Source organism: Aphidius gifuensis, linkage group LG2 (genome assembly GCF_014905175.1).
Source record: "Aphidius gifuensis isolate YNYX2018 linkage group LG2, ASM1490517v1, whole genome shotgun sequence".
NCBI lineage: Eukaryota > Metazoa > Arthropoda > Insecta > Hymenoptera > Braconidae > Aphidius > Aphidius gifuensis.
Genome location: NC_057789.1, coordinates 14,823,372 through 14,832,067, shown reverse-complemented (window position 1 = coordinate 14,832,067; position 8,696 = coordinate 14,823,372).

Here is an 8,696-nt window from a genome sequence, read left to right as displayed (position 1 = left end):
AACTGTTTTTATTGATAATAAATGAACTGATTTATATATAACTTTATTAATATGATGATGGAAAAATCAATAGGCTTATGTACAAGACAATAAAAGTATGTCTCTATATAATATCCACATACATTCTATTTAGAAACAAAAAAAAAAAAAAAAGGGAATCATTTTATTCACAATTTCATTGACAATTGAAAATGTAATCATTCTATTTTGACAAAAAAATAGAATATATATATATATACATATATACATGTCTTTTTAAGTAAAAAAACTGATTATTTCAGTATAACTATTGATAAATATATGACTGTTATAATTTATTGATGGAACTGGTCATGTTGATATGATTAATGGCATAGGTGTTTATTTTTATAATTTCTTCTTCCACATCTTATAAATAATTCACTAAAATGAGTAATGTCACACTTTGTTTAGAAGTTGTGGTGAATTATGTAATGAAAAGAAATTGAAACAAATAAAATGAGGATTCGAAACTTTAAAGGTAATAATATGTTGGTGTTGTCTTGATATTAGTCATGAACTCACTAAAATTTCATTGGAAAATATTTATTAGTCTTACATCCCAGGTAGGATCCCACAAGGGTGAACGGCCGTGCCAGGCTTGTTACAAGCTTGTGTTTCCTAGCCTTGGTGGACTAGAATGTACCTAGCTTGGCACAGAGAATTTTTCCAGTCATTGCACAAGACTTGTTAATCTAGGCTTGTACCAAGCCTGTGTCGATTGTTATTTCCAAGCCTCACACAAGGTTAAAAATTCCAAGCTCGTGTCAAGCTTGTATTTACAGTCATTGCACAAGACTTGTTATTCCAGGCTTGTACCAAGCCTGTGACAATCGTTAATTCCAAGCCTCACACAAGGTTAAAAATTCCAAGCTCGTGTCAAGCTTGTATTTACAGTCATTGCACAAGACTTGTTATTCCAGGCTTGTACCAAGCCTGTGACAATCGTTAATTCCAAGGCTTACACAAGGTTAAAAATTCCAAGCTCGTATCAAGCCTGTATTTACAGTCATTGCACAAGACTTGCTAGTCCAGGCTTGTACCAAGCCTGTGTCAATCGGTAATTCCAAGCCTTAAACAAGGTTGAAATTTCCAAGATTGTGTCGAGCCTGTATTTATAGTCATTGCACAAGACTTGTTAGTCCAGGCTTGTAACAAGCATGTGTCAATCGTTAATTTCAAGCTTCACACAAGGTTAAAAATTCCAAGCTCGTGTCAAGCCTGTATTTACAGTCATTGCACAAGACTTATTAGTCCAGGCTTGTACCAAGCCTGTGTTAATCGTTAGTCCCAAGCCTCACACAAGATTAAAAATTTCAAGGTTGTGTCAAGCCTGTTTTTCCAGTCACTAGACAAGCCTTGTTAATCCAGGCTAGACACAAGACTGTCTCCTTGATTTTTCCCGCCCTCACACGAGCCTCGTAATACAGCCTTGTTTCAAGCTGGTGCCCATTGTTTCACCAAGCCCGACACGAGACTTGACTTATGCTTATATTTAACTCAAAAAAAAAAAAATTATAGTAATTAGATATGTAAATTTAATATAAATTTCAAATAAAAATTATCAGCCTTTGACTATTGTGTGAGGCATTCGCAAGGACTGTGTTTTCAGTTTCAATAGAATTTATTTTTATGAAAAATTTTGACGACCACTTTCATCAATACCCCGATGGTCGACATGATAGTGCATTGGACTTCCACGTGAGAGGCCCCGGATCGATCCTGCGTCGCGTCCCTAGTTTTTCGTTTAATTATTATCGTTTAATAGAATTGTCTGAATTAAAAAATAACAATGTCGGAATTATTAAATTAACAATAATAATAGATTAACCATAATAATTTATTTATATTTTTTTTTAAATTGTTTTTGGAAGCTTGAGTCAAGCCCGAGGCACAAGCCTCGGCACAAGGCTGGAATACGAGTCTTGACACGAGGCTGGGACACGAGCCTTGGCACAAGGCTTGTCATCAAGCTTGTAACATAGGCACATTTCCAATCACTTAACAACCTTGGCACAAGCTTGTAGCACAAGCTAGACACAAGCATGTGAGCCTTGTGCACAAGCTTGTGCCAGGCCTGGCACAATCGTTTACTCCTACCTGGGATGTATCTAAGCTAGGCAATTTTTTTGAAGAAGTTCTTTGATCAGGCTGGCCTTAATAAAGAGAAGTTAAGGTTTTCTTCATCAATTCTTGATCAGACTGGCCTTATTAAGGATAAGTTAAGGTTTTCTCGATCAATTCTTGATCAGGCTGGCCTTATTACGGATAAGTTAAGGTTTCCTTGATCAATTTTCGATCAGGCTGGCCATAATAAGGATGAGTGAAGGGTTCCTTGATCCAATCTTGATCGAGTTATCCTTAATCAAGCATCTTGATCAAATATTGATCAAATTTCGATCAGGCTTCCAGTGTTAAGGGAACATTGATCAAGTCTTGAAGTCAAATCAGGCTAGCCTGACCAGATTTCCACTCGGGATCATATTTATAAAGAAGAATTTTTTTTTTTAAAATACTTAAGAACATAATAATTCGCTCTGTGTGAATGAATGATTAATTAATCAAAAATATACATACCCCTGAAAACGGAATAGTAAAATGGAAAATGTTTGAAGTAAGCACAAAAATGTTATAAAGAAATGGATTTTTTTTCGACAAAGGTTGCCGGAAATTTCATTGTTTTATAAATTATATGTTATTCGTGAAAATATAATGTCGAAATTTTTTTGAAAATTAATAATCAACATAAATGAAAAATAATTGAAAAAGAAGATTTTAGAATAGGCGCATGATTTTTCAGATCTTTAGTTTATGATTTGACAAATGGCTCAAGAAAAACGAAATATTAGCCACTTTTTGAATTTATTTTATCTACAAGTCGTGGTAAATATAAAATTGCATAAAATAAAGAGTTATAATCATTTCATGAAATTGTTCGGATATTTTTATTGAGGGTGAGTTTGAAGTCTCAGATTCATAGTTTCACAAAAATTCTATTCAGAAATATATGTTTTATGTACATGACTTGAAGCAGGAAACGTCGTATTTCGTGTACAAGTTATAGCAAATATAAAAAAGAGTCAAAATTGATTTTAAAATTTTTTAGGAAAGAAGTACTGCACGGACAAAAATGAAAAGTAAAATTTATCCTAACAAAATTGTATAATTAATATTTTACGGAGGAAAAGAAGAATCTAAGGACAAAATCAAGTAAAAATTATTTATTAATAAAATGAAAAAACGGAGACGTGTTTTTATATTTTTTTGATATGAAATTTACAATTTAAAAAAATAAAACACAAGCTTAACCATATTAATTTATAAAATTTACATTTTTTTTTTCCTGTAGTTTTTTTCATGAGGTGTTTTTTGAATATAGGAATCATGATTTCGGGAAAATTCTATTTAGAAATATTTTATTATGAACATGAGTAATTTTGAAATGAATGTTTAATTAATTAATTGGGAATTGCATCACAGAAATAAAAGAATCGAAAATAAAGTGATCGAAACTTTGATGAATAAAGTATTATGGGTAAATCATGAGAAGGGTTTTTTAAAAGTCATGAGAAAACATAATTATAGTTTGCTCTTTTTGTAACTGAATGATTAAGTTATCAAAAATACTCAGCCATGAAAAACTGAATAGTGAAATAAAAAATATTCGAACTAAACATCCACAAAAATGTCATAAAGAAATGAGTTTTGCTTCAACAGTGGCTGTACGAATTTGTTTAAACTCTATCTTTTTTAAAAATTGCCTTTTATTCGTGTGAACAGAGTGTTGTTTTTTTTTTTAAATTATTACTAAATAACAATGAAAATAATTGAAACATAAATGTGAATTACTATTTTTACAAAATATCTCAATGAATAATGACATCAAGAGAAAGTATGATTGTGATAATATTTTTTAAAAAACTATCTTCTCATTTTTATAAGAAAAACAGGCGCGCGAAGCGCGCCCAGTGATCTCGTATAAAAAAGAACAAGGTACTAATAGCTAACTTCACGTGTCACACCTTTATTCGTGATTCTATTGGCTGACACTGTCGACACATTTATTTTCATTCGCTCACATACACATACATGTTATACGTTCGATACATTCAATAAATCGATATATTTAAAATAGTGGCTAAGTTAATTTAATATGCAATTCAATGGTTATAAATACTATTGAGTAAACTGTAAACAAAATAATAGACAAATACCTTGCCTCATTGTCACATATGCAATAATGTCAAAAATATATAATTTATTTATGAAATATTTTCAATAAAAGTGCCATTGGAGCATATTATTAAAACATTAACCAGATGCAACAATTAAATCAATGTCAAGTGTCATTGTTATTGTGTTGTTGTATTCGGTGTTAACATGTTGTTCCAACTATATTAATACATCAACAACAGCATATACAACATTAAAATGGTCAAAACTTAATTGAAAATATTATTAAATCAAACACATTGCCATCAGTTAATAAAAAATTAAGATAGGTTATAATTTGTCGAAAAACATGAATGAGATATAGTAATAAATATTTACAGATCCCATCTAATTAGCCTAAGTTTGATGGAATTGGAATAATGGTTTAATTAATATTAATCAATTAAGATTTAGGGGTGCAGGCAGCCTGAACTTTTTTATTTTTCATTTTATATAGGTTTTTTTTTTGCAATCGATAAATAATTTTTTGGAGAATCATCATATGCAAAAAAATCCCATTGAGAGTTCTTCAATTTATTATTAAAAAATATTATAACTTTTAAATTATTGCTATGAGCTGATTAATCATTTTGGTCCATTGCGCATCTCTACCCACAAATCCCATACATTGACAAAGTGACAGCATTATTTTTATGATTACTCCAAGTTACTCCGAAATGTTTATTTATGATAAAAAAGTTCTTGAACATAAATTTATTTTTTTCTAATTTAACCTTTAAAAACCAGGTGTATGATAGAGATTAGAGTGCATGGAGGGAAAATTTGGAGTAGGGATGCGCAATGGATCAAAATGATTAATCAGTACATAACAACAATTTAAAAGTTATAATATTTTTTAATAATAAATTAAAGAACTTCCAATGGGATTTTTTTGCATATTATGATTCTCCAAAGAATTATCTATCGATAGCAAAAAAAAAACCTGAATAAGTCGAAAAATAAAAAAGTTCAGGCTGCCTGCACCCCTAAATCTTAATTAATTAATATTAATTAACCTATTAAGTCCCAAAGAAAATTAACTTCGCTCCAATATTCTCCAAAAAAACTCCAATAGAATGAGTATAACAGATTATTCTAATTCCATCAAACTTAGGCTAATTAGATGGGATCATATTTACACACATACATTGAGTAAAATCAAGCTAAAATAATGGTCAAATTGCATTGACTAATTTGATAATCGCATTGAATAACACCATCAGCACTGATAATACAATTTGGAACAAAAAAAGCTTGGCATTCACATAATAGTTTTTTTTTAAAAACGATTAAAAGAAAGTCTACACGTCATTTTCTGATTTTCCTTTAACATCACATGTTAATCAATATTACAATAATTAAAATTATCTATTGAACTTTATAGATATTAATGATTTAAGTGAAAGATAAAAAAGTGTCATTCATTAAGAATTAATATTAATGAAATTGATATAAAATATTTGCACTGAATATCCACTATATTTCTTTTTGTTTATTTATTTTTATATATATATACAGATAAATGAAAAAGGCCATTGATACAATAACGGACTTAAAGTATATAAATCCATGTCTAATTATTATATTAAAAAACATACGAAAAAACGTAACTATGTATTCCCAAACATATGACATCGACATTCAGGTTAAATAAAAGCGACCGCGCAAGCGGGCGCTCAGTCTCGTGTATTATTAACGCAGAAAGTTTTTGTTTTGTTTTTTTTTTTTTTTTTTTCACACTCTGACCGGGGATCGAACCGGCGAAGTATGTATTGACGTGGTGTCGGATACGCTTTAGACCGCTCAGCTACGGGACTAAACTGGAATTAACGTAAAATTGACTCTTTTGTTTGATATTTCGTCTTTCTGCATTTTTTACCATGTGAACATAGTAAAATTCGCTTTAAATATCGTAATTAATATAAAACACACAATAAAAATTAAATCGGAAATCGTATTTTTTAAAATTGATGAGTAGTATAAATAACATTGTTCGAATTTAGGTACCGAATGATTATTTTAACGAGCGTCAATTGTCAATTCTACTATGCTAACATAATAAACATTAATTTACACATAGCACTTTGTATCTACAGTTTATTAAAAAAAAAGATTTCGTTAGTACTTTCGACTATGTCTTCAGTAAAAAAAATCTTGTTCCATAGTTTGATTACAAATGATTTAATTTACTATGTGCCTTTATTAAAATATATAAAATAAATAATAAAAAATATAAAAAAAATATTATATCTTATCAAAAATCCGAAAACATCCACCGGTACTACAGTAGCATAGTAAAACATAATATTTTTTTCTCTCCGTGTAACGTACTTGAAATATGCATGAAATTTCATGTTTTTTTTCTAAATGTACAGTAAAGTCGTAGTAATACGCATAATACTTTAAAGTTCAAATTTACACTACAGTAGTTGATTTTTGATGTAAAGTTACATTAAAATTCTGTTTTTAGTGTTCCGTAGGACACTTATGTTTTCACTTTTCGTGTGACTTTTTGTTATTTCGCGATAAAAATAAAAGTTATGAATCGAATTGGCTTCTATGAAGCCCATTTGGTTCCATTTTTTTTCCCAAAAGCAATCATCATATTTATTTTCAATTTTTGGGCCTTATCAGATGTGATAGTGCCATTTTTCGACAGGGCCCAATTTCAAATATTGACGGATCGGATTCGGCAATGATTCAATCGACGACGCTTCATCTGTAGACTCTCGGATATTTTTTTGAAATTTTTTGGTCGTTTATTTTTTTTTTTATTAAACAAAAAGTAGTGTCAGAATTTGTTTTTGCAAGATATTTTTTGAACCGCCGAACCGAATTAGTTGATGTTAAATGAAATTTATGTTTTTTTTTTCCCAAAAGCAATTATCATATTTATTTTGAATTTTTGGGCCTCATTAAAATTAATATCCGCATTTTTCGATAGGGCCTAATTCCAAATATTGACGGATCGATTCCGGCAATGTTTCAATCGACGACGCTTCATCTGTAGACTTTACGATATTTTTTTGAAATTCTTCGGTCGTTTATTTTTTTTTTTGTTAAACAAAATGTAGTGTCAGAATTTGTTTTTGCAAGATATTTTTTGAACCGCCGAACCGAATTAGTTGATGTTAAATGAAATTTATGTTTTTTTTTTTTCCCAAAAGCAATTATCATATTTTTTTTAATTTTTGGGCCTTATTAGATTTAATACTTCTATTTTTCGATAGGGCCCAATTTCATATATTGACAGATCGATTCCGGCAATGTTTCAATCGATGACGCTTCCTCTGTAGACTTTACGTTATTTTTTTGAAATTTTTCGGTCGTTTATTTTTTTTTTTTATTAAACAACAGAAATAAACAGCATTAGAAAATAAAACAAAACAAAAAAAATAGTCATTTATTTTACAACAAAATGAAAAAACAAATCAAACAACAAAAAAAAAAAATAAAAAATCCTACGGAACACTTAGGGTGCACCTTGGGGGACTTCACTAAATTTTTTTTTAATGTAAATTTACAGGATGAAAAAATGTAATTTTACATCAAAATAAAGGAAATTTAATGCATAATGTACACGAAACATGTTGAAAATTTATGTTTATTTTTAACAGTGTACCTGTTCATGATATTCGCTAAAATCTCTACGTTATCCATCTATTTCTTCAACTAAATGAGTACCCGATATTTCAAGTAAATTTCTAGTCTTCCTTTCTTTTTCAAATTTCATTTCTAATTCTACCTTTTCATTTTTTAATCGTTCAATGACTAACTATTGTTCTAGCACGAGTTTTTAATTTATTTAAATGTTCAGAAAACAATATTTATTCAATACTTTAAGGTTTCCTCTAATCTCGCTCTCATTTGCGTATTCTACTACATGAGTTTGATTTTCAAGTTCCGCAGAATATTTCATTAAATTTGTTTCTAAAATTGTTATTGGTAATTATAAATTTTCATTGTCCAGTTGTCTCGTCATAGTCTGTGACGTAGAAAATTTCATTTCCTCCACGGAAAAAAATTTTTAGCTGCAGTCACGAGGCGTTTGGATAGTTAAAAAAGGATCGTTGATTTAATAATCAAGCCCGATATATTAAAAAGACAATCGGTTAGTTATTCCAGCCGACTGGATAGCTAGCGTGGCTAACCAACTCGTCAGGTTCGACATAATCTCAACGTCAACAGCTGTTGTGTTCATAACCTCTCTTTTTTGACAGATCCACCAAATTATTATTAACAATGACTAAAATAATCCATATAGTTATTAAAAATTTAGCATAAGATTTTGTATTCAAGTTGGCGTTTATTTGGTGCATCAAATTTAGTATAAAATTAATTAGATAATAATTTTAAAAATTAGTAAATGTACATTAATATATTGTTTGTACTTCGTATGTCTATATACTCATAGTTATGCATAAACGCAATCCTAAATAGCTACTACAGCGATACCAGCTTGTCAG